Source organism: Pseudonaja textilis, chromosome 5 (assembly GCF_049901715.1).
Source record: "Pseudonaja textilis isolate UNSWEBS1 chromosome 5, rPseTex1.2, whole genome shotgun sequence".
NCBI classification, from domain to species: domain Eukaryota; kingdom Metazoa; phylum Chordata; class Lepidosauria; order Squamata; family Elapidae; genus Pseudonaja; species Pseudonaja textilis.
In genome coordinates, this window is record NC_141994.1 from 40,138,159 (window position 1) to 40,153,761 (window position 15,603).

The 15,603-nt window shown below is 36.0% G+C and overlaps 1 long non-coding RNA gene across 1 annotated transcript; it reads left to right on the forward strand.

Annotated features, from left to right (window-relative positions):
- The first annotated feature begins 11,003 nt into the window (after positions 1 to 11,003).
- LOC148125605 (uncharacterized) lies at positions 11,004 to 15,547 on the forward strand. The gene is made up of 3 exons (XR_015744006.1): positions 11,004 to 11,067; positions 11,656 to 11,829; positions 15,508 to 15,547. It is a non-coding gene; the product is annotated as an uncharacterized LOC148125605 (long non-coding RNA).
- The last annotated feature ends 56 nt before the right edge of the window (positions 15,548 to 15,603 follow it).

Sequence of the window (15,603 nt, forward strand, 5' to 3'; positions counted from 1 at the left end):
TACATTGGTTAGCCACTCATGCTTTTAATAAAATAAGTTACAGTTCATAAAAGAATATACCTTCTAATTTTTTTAAAGTCTGAACAGTCAGATTCCTGCTGTTTTTTGTCTATCATAGATTAACCTGACTCCCCTTGTACAATTTATAAGGAAGAACACAACCATTTAAGAAAATGTAGAAGGCACCACTATCAGATGGTGACTTAATGATAAGCAGTTAGCCAAGTTTGTGGATGACACTAAATTATTCAGGCTGATAACTGTCAAAAGTAATTGCATAGAAATCCCAAGAGATCTCCTTGAATTGGGTGAATAATCAACCAGCTTGCAAATGTTATTCAGTTTAAGAAAATGTAAAGTGGCATATATGGAGACAGAGACCCCTTCACTCTCACAGCTTTATACCCAAACTAACATAATCCACGCCGTCTGTAACTAATCAGAAAAAAAAAAAAGAACTCAATATGTGGCAACTGTGAAAAGGCAATTTCCATGCTGGGGTTGGTTAGAAAAGGGGCTGAAAATAAATACTAACCAATTAGTATTAATGCCCCTTTAGAAACCCATTACTTTTTCTGAAGTATTATGTTCAGTTTATTATTGCATTCTTGAATGATACAATGGAAGTAGAAGAAGTACTAAAAAGGTAGCCCAAAGAATCAGGGGACTCTAATACTTGCCGTATGAGAAAAGGCTAATCTTTGGTTTTTTTAAAAAGACAACTAAATAGAGAAATATACAAAATCCTAATCATTTCCTCTCTAAAACACTTGAGTCAGAGGTCATCTAATATAACTGGTTGAAAGTAGGTTTGGTACAGAGGAAAGAGAAGACTTTTGACATAGTACATAATTAACAGATGCAGTTCATTGTCCATAGTGCATAATTAACCCAGGCAATTCAAGACCAAGTGATATTCATTAACTAATGGAATTGGCTAAATTCATGGAAGACATGGAAGACTATCAAGTTCTATTCATCTTGGAGGCTCATTGTTATTCTTGGGAAGCAGCAGCTTGCTTCCAAATGTCAGTTGCAGAGGAACAATAACAGGAGAGGGGCATAGCTCCTTCCCCTGCTTGTGGCATCTAGTTGGTCACTGCGAATAACTGGACTAAACAGTTATTTTTATACATGAGCACCAAAGACAAATTCCTTGTGTGTCCAATCACACTTGGCCTATAAAGAATACTATTCTATTCTATTCTATTCTATTCTATTCTATTCTATTCTATTCTATTCTATTCTATTCTATTCTATTCTATTCTATTCTATTCTATTCTATTCTATTCTATTCTATTCTATTCATTTTGAAAGACATTTTAAGGTAAAAATGGTTAAATGCATTCTTCTTCCTTCACCGTTGGCTTCTGAAGAACAGCCGCAACTTTCTTTCTCTGCATGATCTGGGTTTTTGATCCCATAGGTAACTAAAACAATTTTTAGTAATATGGATGGAAATGAAAGGGACAAAGTAATAGCAGGCTTGCATCATTCGTCAGATATATTTGTGAGATCTAAGTAAGAGTTTGTAGCCTTCCAGTCTTACAAATAAGTATTCCCCCCAACCTTTTGGGCACCAGGAACTGGTTCTTTTTTTTTTTTGTAATAAGTTTTTATTTTTATCTTTAAAAAAAAACATCTCTTTTGGTGAACATTGTGGTTCCAGATTTTAACATTTCAATACAAACATGACTTTAGTTACGTATTTATCTTGTACATTCAAGTTCATATCATATTCTCTAATATTCTTATATTTAAAATTCTTATTTCTTATTCTATATTCATTATACTTTTATTTGTCACATTTTCAATTTTATCACATACTTCTATTTCATTATTCAGTAAATTCCATCATAATTCTAATAATTCCAAAAGTTTCCCCCTTTAATTACCAATTCGAGTGTGCCACCCCTTTGTCTTATACATCACTCAGTTTACTCCCCTTTAATTCATAGTAAAAATTTACCATAGTATAATCGCTTTTTAATTATCACATTCTACTTTAATAACAATAATCTCCTAGCTACTACATGTCACATAAGCATATATTTATTTTAAGATAGATTCCACATGGTATTCTTTCCCTCAATTACATTCTAAACATTTATTATTTCAAATATATTAATCAATTCAATTAATTGTAGAAACTGATATTAATCTTTTTACTACAATCCTCATAATTCATTTTAACTATATTCTTCATTTTATTAAATATAATTAGTATTCTTATCATAATTTCCCATTTTCACATTTATTCCAGTTATATTTATACGTGATTTGACAATAATCCTTATAGAAATTCAAATAAAAAGGAAATATCAGTTCCAATCTTTTCACTTTTAATATCTATATTCTTATATATCACCACACATTACCTTGCAGAATCCCCTTTCCTATCCTTTATCTACCTATTATCTCTAAATCTCTTAACTGTGCGATTTCTTTTCATTCTATATCCCTTTATTTTCTGGTCTTTTCTCTTATTCCCTCTTTTTCCTTGATTTTTTCCCCTCCATTTCTTGCTCCAGTTTTTATCCCCATCCCTCTCTTGAGCTTTCTTTTGTAATTCCCTTTTCTGCTGTTTCCTTTTTCTTTGTTTGACTTTCCAATTATCCCCTCAAACCTCCAGTTTTTAATTTCCATTCTTTTTCTCCCTCATTTTAGTGTTCGTTGTTCCATTTGTTCATTGAGGCTGGCTTCTTCTTTGATCAACCCCCTTCCCTTCTGGCTCTCTTTGTTCTTCTTTGTTCTCCTGTATCACCATTTCTAACTTATGTAAAACAATACTGCACATTTCCATTCTTTCATATAACACTTCCTTTATACTTAAGTCCAAGTTTATTTCCAAACAAAGTTCTGCCATTTTTGTGCACTTCTTTTAATTTTTATTTATTCCTTGTTTAATGTTTTAGTCCAATCTAATTGTCCAGTAATTTAATTCAACCAGCATCTTTAATATTTATTTCCAGCAATCTTTAATATTTATATTTTATAATATTTATATTCCAGCAATCTTTAATATTTATTTCCAGCAATCAACTTTTGCTGATTCCTCTTTAAATTTTTCTGGAGTCATCAAATAATCCAATGTCCATAAGTTTTATTTCTAGGTTTTTCTTATTGGGTCCTTAATTTTTTTCCAAAGTCACCAAGTAATCCCAGGGAAATTTCTTTACACTTCTTTTTCTTTTATCTTTATAGTGTTCTATTTTTTTCACTTTTCGGGGTTTCTGTGTTATTGTAACAAAGTTCCTCTTATTTTGTATCAAGTTCCAGTTTTAAAGAACCAAACACTTTTTAAAGAGTCACTGAAATTTTTCCTTTACCATTAGGTCGTGCAATTCAGAACAAGCGTAGAGGAAAGTTAAGCTCAAAAATTTTGTTCCAAGCCAGATCTTCATCCTCGGATACAATTGGTAGTCGCTTGGTGCAAGATCGGGGCTGTAGGGTGGATGAGGAAAAATCTCCCACTTGAAAGCATTCAGGACTTCTCGAGTCCAATTTGCTGTGTGTGGTCAGGCATTGTCATGCAAAAACAAAATTTTTGAGCTTAACTTTCCTCTACGCTTGTTCTGAATTGCTTTTCTTAGTTTTTCAATTTTTCAATTAAAATTTCAATCAGTTTATGTTTTTTTGCCAACAAAAACCTTATCACTGATTGCACTTCACAACTCGCGGGATTTTCAATTGCAGCACACATTTCAAACATTTGCTGTGAAATAACAGGCAACGATACAAACCTCCCACTAGCACGACTAGATGCAGACTGAGCGGCGGACGCACAGACCAAAGATGGCCACGCTAGCTCCGCCCCTTCTTGCTACAGACAAAAACGTAATCTATTTTATGGATAGCTCTCTTATTTCTAAAGTCAGAACTTTGGTAATGTTTAAAAGTGTACACATAAGCATCTTCATAAAATCCTCATTGTAATGCTTGTACCCATGGATTTTATAGTCAAGAAACACTAAGTTCTTCTATTTTAAATCATAGTATGAAAGTCTATTGTTTATTTTAAAACTGCTACTAGAAAAATACCTATGCTTTTATAGGCATATTAACTTAGTTCCCCAGAGTTTTTAATGAAATATGTAATTGCCCAAGATGTGGCTAAGGATAATTCTGAATTCCATGACATCTTCACCATTTAATCTAAATACAAACACTGTGAAAGTTCTCAGCTACAATTTTTGCAAGTGCTTCTGCACATGCACATGCTCATTGTACAAAGAAACATGGATATCAACCACAAGAACTATCAGATGCTAATGTCTTCACACAATGATATCATTCTTTTTAGGTCAGTTGAAACTTATTGCTTCATATATTGTTTTAGTTCAAGGGAATTAGCTGTACATTGAAAGGGTGACAACTAGTCTAACATTCACTGCATTCTGGTTATTCAAAAATAATAAATCTGAAAGCAATGCTTACAAGGGCAACTGTCTGAACATTTTACTGTGTTAGCCAGATAAAAATGGATTCAGTAAGAAAAAAAAGTGAAAATGGATTATGCCATCTACAATACACCCACTCATCAAAACAAAATGAAATGATTCACATTATACCAGAAATGGTATTTTAAACTTCCAAGCCAGGAACTAAAGTTAACTAATGTTTTCTCTATAATGATTGATGAAACTAAAAGCATTAGCAAAGTAGTCCTAATATTAATTATATAGAAGCATTATTCACAGAGCTTGATAAATGAAAGATTTCTTAGTTTCCACCTACAGAATCACTTGAATCAAACCCTCTGATTTATACATAATAAAGACACATTGCCACAGAATTTATAGAGGTCTGTAGTCAAGAGGCGTGATGAAGTGAATGTTGTGGGTACAAATCTTAACTGTGTGTCATTTTTCAACAGAAGGAAGTGCATCAAGCTTTCCCATGCTCAGTTGAATTGTTGTTGATGTAAGCAAAGGAAACAGTTACACAGTATCTTTTGGATGATTGTATGAAAAACAGGAATATATTTATTTTGGGATTGTCTATTACAAATCCTAACTCACTTAATAGAAGAAATTTGAATTGCAAAATAAAGTTGTAGAATCAAGCTTCTGTTGAATCAAGCTTGAGATTGTAGAAGCTCTGTGACTACCACACTTCTGTTTATGATGTTGTGAAAAGTTCATTCTCATTATGTTCACTTTATTATTTTAAGCTAAGTCAAGAAGTGGGAGCAATATTGTCATTTGAACTAATTTGCCTTTCATGTAAAAAAGTAAAGGTTTGTTCCAGTTGTGTCTGACTAGAAGGCAGTGCTCATATCTGGTTCCTAGCTGAGGGAATTAGCTTTGTCTGAAGATGCTTCTGTGGTCATGTGGCCAGCATAATTATTTGCAGAGGCACATCATGGGACCACCAAAATGGCAGTATTTATATATTTGAATTTTCATGCTTTTGAATTTATTCCAGGCTGTAATCTTAACTTTTTATCAGCTTATTTTACCGAAAATCCAACATTTGTCCAAATCCAGACTAATTTCTAATTGGGCCACTATGTATCTTTCCTTTGTTTGTTTGCAACCAGATTACAGCATAACTTAATATTGCAGACATCTTTTTCTAAATAAAACCCAAAGACCAATAACACTTATAGAGGATAGTTAAACTTGTATCTTGGATTTAAGCAATTTCTAATAAACTCAGAGAACAATAAGCAGGTTTCCATGCTTAGCAGGTACTAAAGGCAGGTACTAAAGGCCCTTCTATAAGTGGTCTAGGAGTAGCTATTGATTGCAAACAGAATGTGAAGTAGCAATGGTGTGGCTGCCAAAAAAGATAAACAGTTGTAGACATACATAGAATAATAATTCTATCACCCCAAATCGTGGGGTGTAATTTAATTTCATTCTGCTTTGATCAGGCCCCACCTTGATTATCATGTCTAGTTCTGAACTCATATTTCAAGAAAGGTTCAGAAAAACTGGAACAGGTTCAGATTAGAGGGATTATCAGTAGCTAGGCATTGTGAAGAGAGATTGAAAAAAAATAACTGAGATGGGTATCATAATGTTTTTCAAATACCTGAAGGAAGGTCAAGACCTGTTCTCTTTCATTCTAAAGTGCTGGATGCAGAATAATGGTTTTAACTTACAGGAAGGCAGATTACATTGAAAGTTAGAAAAGAAAAATCCTATCTGTTTAAATAGTTCAAACATTGGAACCAATTACCTGAGAAGAGGGTAATTCTCCTTTATCAGAAGCCTTCAAGCACCTGCCTAGATGCTTTAAATTGATTTCTTGCTCTGAGCAACTCTACGATTTGAAATGTAAGTCATGGTTTCAAGCAACCTGAAAAAACAAAAGGAGCAGTAGCATTATTGAAAAGGGTTATTATGAGATGTATTTACAAAAACAATGAGACTAAAAAAAAACAGATATTTAATATGCATTTTTTTTTAATTTTTCAAAAAAAAATTAGGAAAAGGGAAGAAGGGAGATCATATATTAGACCTAGCTTTTATCTTGGGCTGATGGCATCTAGAGTTGGAGAAAATTATCCTTATTCCTTTACCATGGACAGAGCACTCTGCATTACTTCTGGAGCTTTCTGCTTCCACATATCTTTTCTGGGAGGCAGAACCTATTCCAATGACCTGCTCTTAATGTCATTTAATGATTTCAGAGGTAATCTGGGGTTGTTCCTGGAACTCTGGAGCCCAGTTCAACTGAGGCTTTAACCGACACTTGATTACTTTGACCTTAGACTGGATCTTGCCTATCTGAACTCTCTATGTACATAGATTCCAAAAGGCCCCATAATTTTCAGAGAAACTCTGGGTGAATAATAAGAGATTCCTACAACTCAACTGGACGAAGACAAAGCGCTAACCTGGCTAAATCTGAGTAAGAGCTTTTCTTAAATATTTCCTGGTTGTGGTTAGGGCAGTGGAAGTTTTTTTCTCTACTCTTGTTGCATCATCAGAGAGCCAACTAATTACTCTTTTCAAGACATCCTGGCCCCTTTTGACTGTGGAAGGACAAAGGAACATTTGCAAGGCTCCTGGGAGGATTATTTCAAATATCTGTCAGATAAAATCACTTGGGTTCATCTGAAGTTGGATATGGGCTATACAGATTCTGTGAAGTTGCTAGAGGCACACTCTATTCTCCAAAGCACCTGAGGGCAGGACAAGAAGCAATGGGTGGAAACTAATCAAGGAGAGAAGCAACCTAGAACTAAGGAGAAATTTCCTGACAGTTAGAACAATTAATCAACTTGCCTCCAGAAGTGGTGAATGCTCCAACACTAGAAATTTTAAAGAAGAGACTGGATAACCATTTATCTGAAGCGGTGTAGGGTTTCCTGCCTAAGCAGGGGGTTGGACTAGAAGACCTCCAAGGTCCCTTCCAAATCTGTTGTTCTATTATATTATATTATATTTTTGCCTGATTATTTGAGAGGTCATACTTGATGGGTCTCATGTAGTGAAAGAGCCTTCAGAGCTGTAAGTTCAGCTACCCGCATTTCAAATTCCTATCCCAAGTGGGATGTATCTTTCTCTGTGGGAAGAGTTTGTTTTATCCATCTTGGAAGTCTGTTTCTTATGTTCCAATGTAGCACTGCTATACTAGCATTTCAAATGACCCAGTGATGTTATCAGAAAATATACTTAAAGTCATGTTAAAAGTAATTGAAATAAATGTTCAATGTTGTTTATACCACCTTTAGCGAGGATTGAGAAAAACTTGTAGCAACAGGTTAGCATCACCGCCATGAAATGCACCAAAGATCTTATGCAAGGATAACATTGCATAGCATGCAAGAGAGAAGAATCACATAGATTGGACAAATGGAAGATAAGGATTGTAACTGTTTGAGTTTAAGGAGAGGCAGTAGCCTTAATATGCTTAAAGCAAATAGTACAGTATAAAGCATTATTGCTCAGAATCTATCTAGAAACTCTGCAATTCTTTTACAGAGAAGAGTTTATTTCCTTATACTTTACTTCTTTTACTGAGCAGCCATTTATAAGGAATAATAGAAAAGAACTTCTTTAAAAATACATAAAGGATAAATTTGATGCAGATTTTAATTTCTTTCTATTGTAGCCTATGGGGTTCCATTGATCTTCTGGTGTTTGAGGACTATTAGAGTGGTGGTCTGATTCACAGAGGTAAATGACAACATTAATTAAATTGTGTTCTGGGAAAATGAAAGTACTTTACAACTATATTTGCATTTCTGCCAATAAGCACTTTGGTACAACAATACATTAAATTATTTTTCTACATCAATAAATTAGCATTCATTATCCAGATGCTAACTTTTATTGTTGCTATTATCTTTGATATTAACTTTCCAGTCATCCTTTCCAAATCAAAGCAAGAAGAAAATAGTTGTTTGATAAATGTGTTGTGTGGGATTTAATATATGAAAAGCTAAGAATTACTGAACTTACTATATGACAATAAGGGAGACAAATATACCATAAATTTATTCCCTCTGTTAACTCCTGAAAATATAATCTAACCGAGAGTTCTAAATTCCTAGAATGAGGGAAAAAAGATGAATCACTATTACAAATTTGCTCAGTACTTTGAAGAGAAAGTCACCTATATCTGTGTGGACACAGGCATCTTAGCTGTAGTTAGAATGGTAGCTATCCCAATCAAGTGAGGATTTGGAGGGCCCGTTCTTCTGATCCCAATAATCTCAGTAAGTGGGAACTTGGCAGAATGGCATTTGGTTGGCTTCATCTCTACATTACAGACTATGTTTTAAATGGTAGCATTCCAGGATCTCAGCATGAGTCCTCATTGTTAAGATACGGGGTTTGAAGGCTTATATTTTATCCTTCATGTTGTTTAAAATCTGTATGAAGCTCTTGTACTCAGCCTTCAGATAGTTTTGAATTAAATGTGCTAATTATGGTAAGAATGGCCAACATTTTCCTCCTCCACAACGGTATAATTTTAAGGCATTTGGCTATTGTCTGGAATCGTAATGTCTTGTATGAAGTGAGGCCATTAAATACAGGTAGTCCTTGAATTACAATAGTTCATTTAGTGACAAAGTTAGAGTGGCATTGAAAAAAAAAACGACCTATGACTTTTTCCACATTTACAACTGTTGCAATGTTGCCATGATCACATGATCAAATTCAGATGCTTGGAAACTGACTCATATTTATAACAGCTGCAGTGTCCCAGGATCATGTGATCACCTTTTCTGATCTTCTGGCAAGCAAAGTCAATGGGGAAAACGGAGTCACTTAACCATCATGTTACTAATTTAACAATTGCAGTGATTCACTTTAACAAAAGTGGCAAAAAAGGTTGTAAAATGGGGCAAAACTCATTTAACAATTGTCCTGCTTAGCAACAAAAATGTTGGGCTAAATTTTGGGCATAAGCCTATAGCTGAATTTGTGGTCTTCTGTTTCTCAAATCTAGAATTGGATAAATGACTTATTCTGAGTGAATTTGAAGACCCAATGAAGAACAGACTGTAAGTTTGTAAATGAATTAAGTCATCTTTCTCTCATTACTGTCAAATAAATCTAATAATCTCTATGTAAACTGCAGTGAAATTAGCTACATCTACCACCAATTATATATGTGATTAAACAGTTCAGAGAATAAACTGTTTCCAATGATCAATACTATAAATGTTAATGTTCAATACCATAAAAACCCCTAGTTGCTGCACATATTTGCCTAGTAATATGTTTTCATTACTTTTGTCCATTGACTAATAATAATTTATTATTGATATTAAATTATGTGCCTTTTAAACCAAATGAGTAAATATGCAAATACAATTACATTTAGATGACTACACTAGTCATTTAGGGTGACTAAATACCTCTTTGAGCTTATAGTAAAGTTGAAATCTATAGGATGAAAGAATGGAAATGCCAAGTCTTCATACACACTGGTTCTACTTTCTGCTTTAGGTCTTATGACATGATAACTCTTGCTAACACTACCTATCTCTAAGATGTCTTTCACCTTAGATATGTTTATAACCCAAATGTACCAGATAGTGTTCTTATACTGCTTTCTAATGAGTATGTGAATTTAATCTTTGTAGGGACACCTTTTGTTATGTAGCACAGACACATGATGATTAGAGAATCCAGTTCTTCCTTTCCTTCTTGAAAGATAAAGCAATCTCACAAAAGATAAAATGTCAAACTTTTAAAAAAATGATAAAATGCCATTGTCCTTTTTTAATTTTAAGAATTAGCATGTAGAGATTCAGTACAAAAGGAGATAATCACAGAGTTGCACAACTCACTGTAATACAATACCCTATATATATTTGTTAAAAGAGAAGAAACCAAAAGAAAATAAATGTGGAACATTAGCAATCTGAGATTCTCCCTCTCTCCCCCCCCCCCCCTTTCACACACAATCTATCAGAGTAATAAAGTTCTAGAGTCCCAATTTGTTATAGAGGTTAAGGCATCAGGGCTGAAACTAGGTAACCATCAGTTCTGGTCTCACCTTAAGCACAAATATTGTAAATGTGCCCTGCATTGTCTTTCTAATGCTGAACATGAATATTTTTGCTGCTCTCCATGCTCAATAAACTCCTAATTTTTCATATAGTGATAAATTACAATAAGTTACAATGTCTCTTTAAGTTAAAATGCAAGCATAGTAGAGCAGTCTATGGCCTTAGTCATCTGAGTCATCTGGAATTGGGTGGCCTCAATGAATGAATGGATAAATCTTGGAAAGGCCAGGGACCAACAGGGCCTTGGCTGTATTTTTCATAGCTTAGGAATGTAGCAATTTGGGGATGAATCTTGGGAAATGGATCATAGTCAAGCTTTTTTGTATCTGTTTTCTTGAAATGAATATGAAGTGAGCAGTGAACTTGAAAAAGTGAGGATTGTTTTTTCTACATTTGATGCAGGAGAAGGAAGTTCAAGGGTGGGCTTCTACCCGTTCAGACCGGTTCTGTAGAACTGGTTGTTAAGAGCCTACACAGTTTGGAGAACCAGTCCTGCCCCTCCCTGCCTGCCCATTCACCACGCCCAGTCATTCCTCATCTTGCCCGCCATTGCTGCCTGCCTTCCACTGCAGCACTGATCTCCCTGGGTGAGTGAGCCTACAAGCAAGCCCCGATTGAGTTGATTCCTGGGCTGGCCTAGGCTGCTGTGGTGTCTCCCCACCCTGAGTTTACCTGGCTTGCTTCACTGCGACCTAGCTATCTAGCTGCCCCCCCCACCCCACTGCATGGACATGTCCGTGCTGGCTAGGGGAGGAGGAAACATTCTCCTCATCCCCCTGGCCAGGGAAGAAGCCATGGGGCTGTGTCCATGCTTGCTGGGGGAAGAGGAGAATGTTCCTTTCTCCCCCAGCCAGCACCGATGGCTTCTTACTGGCCAGGGGGAGGAGGAGGACTTTCCCTTCTCCCCCTGGCCAGGAAGAAGCCACTGCAGGGCCATGGTGGGGCACTGGCTGGGGGAGAAGGGAATGTTCTTCTTCCCCACCCACCCCGATGCTGCTGTGGCTGGATCCAGTTGGGGGAATGACCCCCCCCCAGGGGAACACCCCACCATTGTCTCCCTGGTGTGTTCTGCTGCCACCGAAGCTACCCAAGGAAATTCCCCCCCACCGGCACAGTTCCAGGACGCACTGCCACTGCCTTCCTCTTTGCTCACCTTTTGCCTTTTGCTGCCGCAGCTGCTCTACTGAAGCTGCCCAAGAAAACTCCCCACTGCCGGGAAGTTCCGGGATGCGCCACCACCACTTGCCTTCTTGGCAAAAGCCTTCCCATTGGTGAGAGAGGCTCTGCAGCCCTCTCGCTGATGAAAACAACTGGAGCATGCCATCGCCACCCTGCCACACACATCCCAGGTATGGAGAGCCCCAGATCAGGACTTGGCAAACAGGGCATTGCTGGAGCTGAGGGGGCTGGCCTTCCCCTTCCCCACCACCAGCTGTGGGAGGAGGAAGGTTGGACAAGGTAAAGCCAAACTGCTGCCCAGGCAAGAGTTGCCAGCAGGGATGGCCAAGGCTGCAGGGCAAAACTGGCTGGAAGTTGTTTGTAACTCTTCCCAAAAGAGGGAGGGGAAGAAGTTCCACAGCTGTCCAGGATGATTTTATAATAAGAGAAGACCTAGGTATGTTTTTATTAGACAGCCTTTCCTAACAAGACTGATTTTTGCTTGTATCACTGTTAGTCTCAATGAGCAACTCATCTGCCTTTTGGTGCTATGCAATTAATCATGCATTGCTGAAATAGTTGGTTAAGTCCCCATCTTTTCTGAGAGGAAGATAATTATGTTTATGAATTGCTAATATCACCTTCCTGTGTAATCCTTTGGAGCACTTTCCATTTTGACAATTTAGGAAAGAATTATTGTCTTTTGGGTTTACTTGAATTAAATGCAGGTGTAGGCATCAGGGGAGGGTTAATTTGAAAAGAGCTGTAAAAGAGAAGCACATTTCTGTACATAACAAAAAGGAAGGGAAAACATTAAGAAGTGTTGACGAGCTGAGAGGTGTGAGTGTGAGTCAAGGAATTCCAGACCAGAAAGATTGTTTTATATTTCAGTTAAATTAGAAATGGTTCTTTGTAAACGATCTGTGAAAGTTTTGGAATATTGCAATAAGGCCAAAGAAAAAAAATATGCAAAGCAGAAAGATTTAATTAAAGGAGAAGAGAAAGAATGGTGTTTTTAATTGTAGGATTGGAAATATTTGCTTGACTGTATGCTTTAGTGTACAAAAAGAATAATTTTTATCAGTATAAGCAGAAATGTATTCTTCAAGCTTTTATGCATTTTGCAAAAATCATTGTAGTAAACTGAATACCACTGTAGAACAATTTAAATATTTAATGGAGAGTAAAGTAAGATTTTACACAGGCAAGAAAAAATGTATAGACCATCACTGGAAGTTTTTAAGAAGAAATTTGTCCATAATCGTATAGGGTCTCATGCTTCAGCAGGGGTTGAACTAGAAAACCACCAAGGTTCTCTTCCAACTCTGTTATTCTTTATAAAACTCTCCACTCAGTCTTTCCAAGAAAATGGTGATAAACAATATTTGGAAATGTCCATCAGGTCTTCTGATAGCAAAATCTGATTTTATTGGCTAATATCAAGGGGAAGATGACTTTGAAAAAGCTTCCTCTCTCACCACAACATGAAAGAGAAAGTGATGACTGGCTGGGAGGGGGGAGTGACGAGAAGCCAGGCGAGGCACCCCTCCATGTGAGTAACATTGAGTTGGCCACACCCACCCAGTCACATGACCACCAAGCCACACCCACAAATTAGGCCATGCCCACAGAACCAGTTAAGAATCCCACCCCTGAGGAAGTTGATGTGGAAAGCTAACAATGAATTGTGTACGGTTCTATCTTCAATTAACTAATACGGTTCTATCTTCAATTAACTAATGCAAATCATAGCTAGAGAGGTTCATTCACTACTACTATAATCATTTGTCACAACCCCCCCCAAAATTTTTCCTGTGCAAAGCTGTTTCCTAAAGCTTTGAATCAAAACAACGTTGATATGTGGTATGTACATATGTGTATATATGTGTAATATATAAAATAGATACAAAATAAATTTATCTGGTGAGTTAGGTGTCATCAGGTTGAACAACGTCCTGCTTTATGCATGGAAAATTCTCTTCCATCTTGAATTGCCCTTGTGGCAACTATTCTAAGGCCATTCTAATGAAATGTTTAAAAATGACAAAGTTGTATTTTCTGCATATTTATATTTGTCACTGTTTCAATGTATACTTTTGATTCTAGCTGTCATCTTTTCCTATGCAGGTATTTATACATCTTCATAGCAGAAAGTATAAAATGTGTGTTGATATGCTAATCATTATGTAAACGGTTATGTTTGATAAATTACATAATGCACCGATCATGAGAAACAGCAAAAACAATTGTGCTTCAGGATTGCAAAAACATACAACATCAGATTTTCAATCTTGTATGTTCACTTTCTGGTTCTCTCTCAATATGATTCAGCAATATGATGAAAGAACAGAACAAAACAAAACTGATTGGTATTATTCTGCACGGCCATGCTTATCTCATGCATTTAAAAATTAGTTTAAATAAATTAATATGTATTATATGTAACTTAATATTTTTTTCTTATCCTCCCCTTTTTATTTTTTATACAAAAGCAGTAAAATAAAATAAAACTACACTTTCTCTAACAAAAAATTAACTATTTGCTCTCATAACGATAAATCCCAAAGTCTCTGAAAATATGCAAATTTACTCCTATGAAAGTTGCTGAAAATTACTTCTTTCAAAATGAACAATTTAATACATATTTGTAACAATAATAGGCATAAATAGAATTGTTGGCATTTCCAAAACAATCATGATGTATTTTTATAGATGAATACAGATAGTCTGTAGAAATTCTCAGTCATCCAGGTCATTTTTCAGGATTCAAAGGAAAAAACCAAGAAAGTCCATGAAAAAGCATGATCTGGATGATTGAGAATATCTTGCAGACTTTTAACTGTACAATTTCAGATGAACGCCCTCTGAATGGTGTGGGAGTAGGAATGGATTTCCAGAGAAAAAATTGTAGAGGATAAGGATGCAAATTACCGGCTGTCTGCAAGGAATCTAAATCCTTCCATTCCGTACTATCCTGTCAGAGCTGAAGAAGCTTCTTGGATGACAAGAAAAATGTCTTCAAAAGAAAAAGAAGAAAGTCCAGTTGCCTTCTGAAAAAGCACTTTTGGGACATGAATATAGATAATTATCATTTAGCAATCAAAATTGGGACTGGGAACACATTAAACTAAGCTGCTGCTAGGTGAAACCGGGACTGTGCTTATGATCTTACTTCAGCTTTCCTTTGCTGTACAGACTTGTGAAGAAAGTTATTTTTCATTACCATTGTAACTGCAACCTCCAAATGAGGCAATCGCTAAACAAGGCAGTCACTAAGCAAGGAATACTTATAATCTCTATGACCCCCCCGTCCCCCCGCCAAAAAAAACGGTTAAATTTGCTAGGCCATCCTTGGAAACATTGGCAAAAACATTTGTAGTCTGCAGAAACAATTGTTCTTGAAAATTTTCTTGGTATGGATTTTTTTTCTTTTTTAGCTATTTGCCTGACCAATATCTATTTCAACACCTTTATGTGGGAATAGATAGCATGTATTTAATTTGTACTAAGGACTTCAAATGAATGGCATTCCAGTTATCTTACTTTAATATAATATCTTATGAATTGATTGAGTATCAAAATCCTAGAGTCACAGCATTTAAATACAAGATTTGAAAAAGCATTTAATTAAATGTCCTTGTTGTCCCCTCCAGAGACATTTTTCTTGTAATTCTGCTTTAATCAGCCTTTTCTCCATGAAACTCAGGACTTTAATGTGTCTTGAGAGTTTGTCAGGGAAGGGGTCCCATTTTCACTCTCATTTTATTCCCATGACGAGGCAAGTTAGATTAAGACTGTATGACTGTCCAATATCATAATGAACTTTATCATTAAAATGGAATTTAATTGATTTTTTTTCATCTTGACAGATGTCTATGGAGATTCTCAGTCATCCAGGATATAGTTGCCCCAAAAGTCCGACATTGTTTCTCTGAAGATGTTTCCATCCAAGAAGCTTCTTCAGC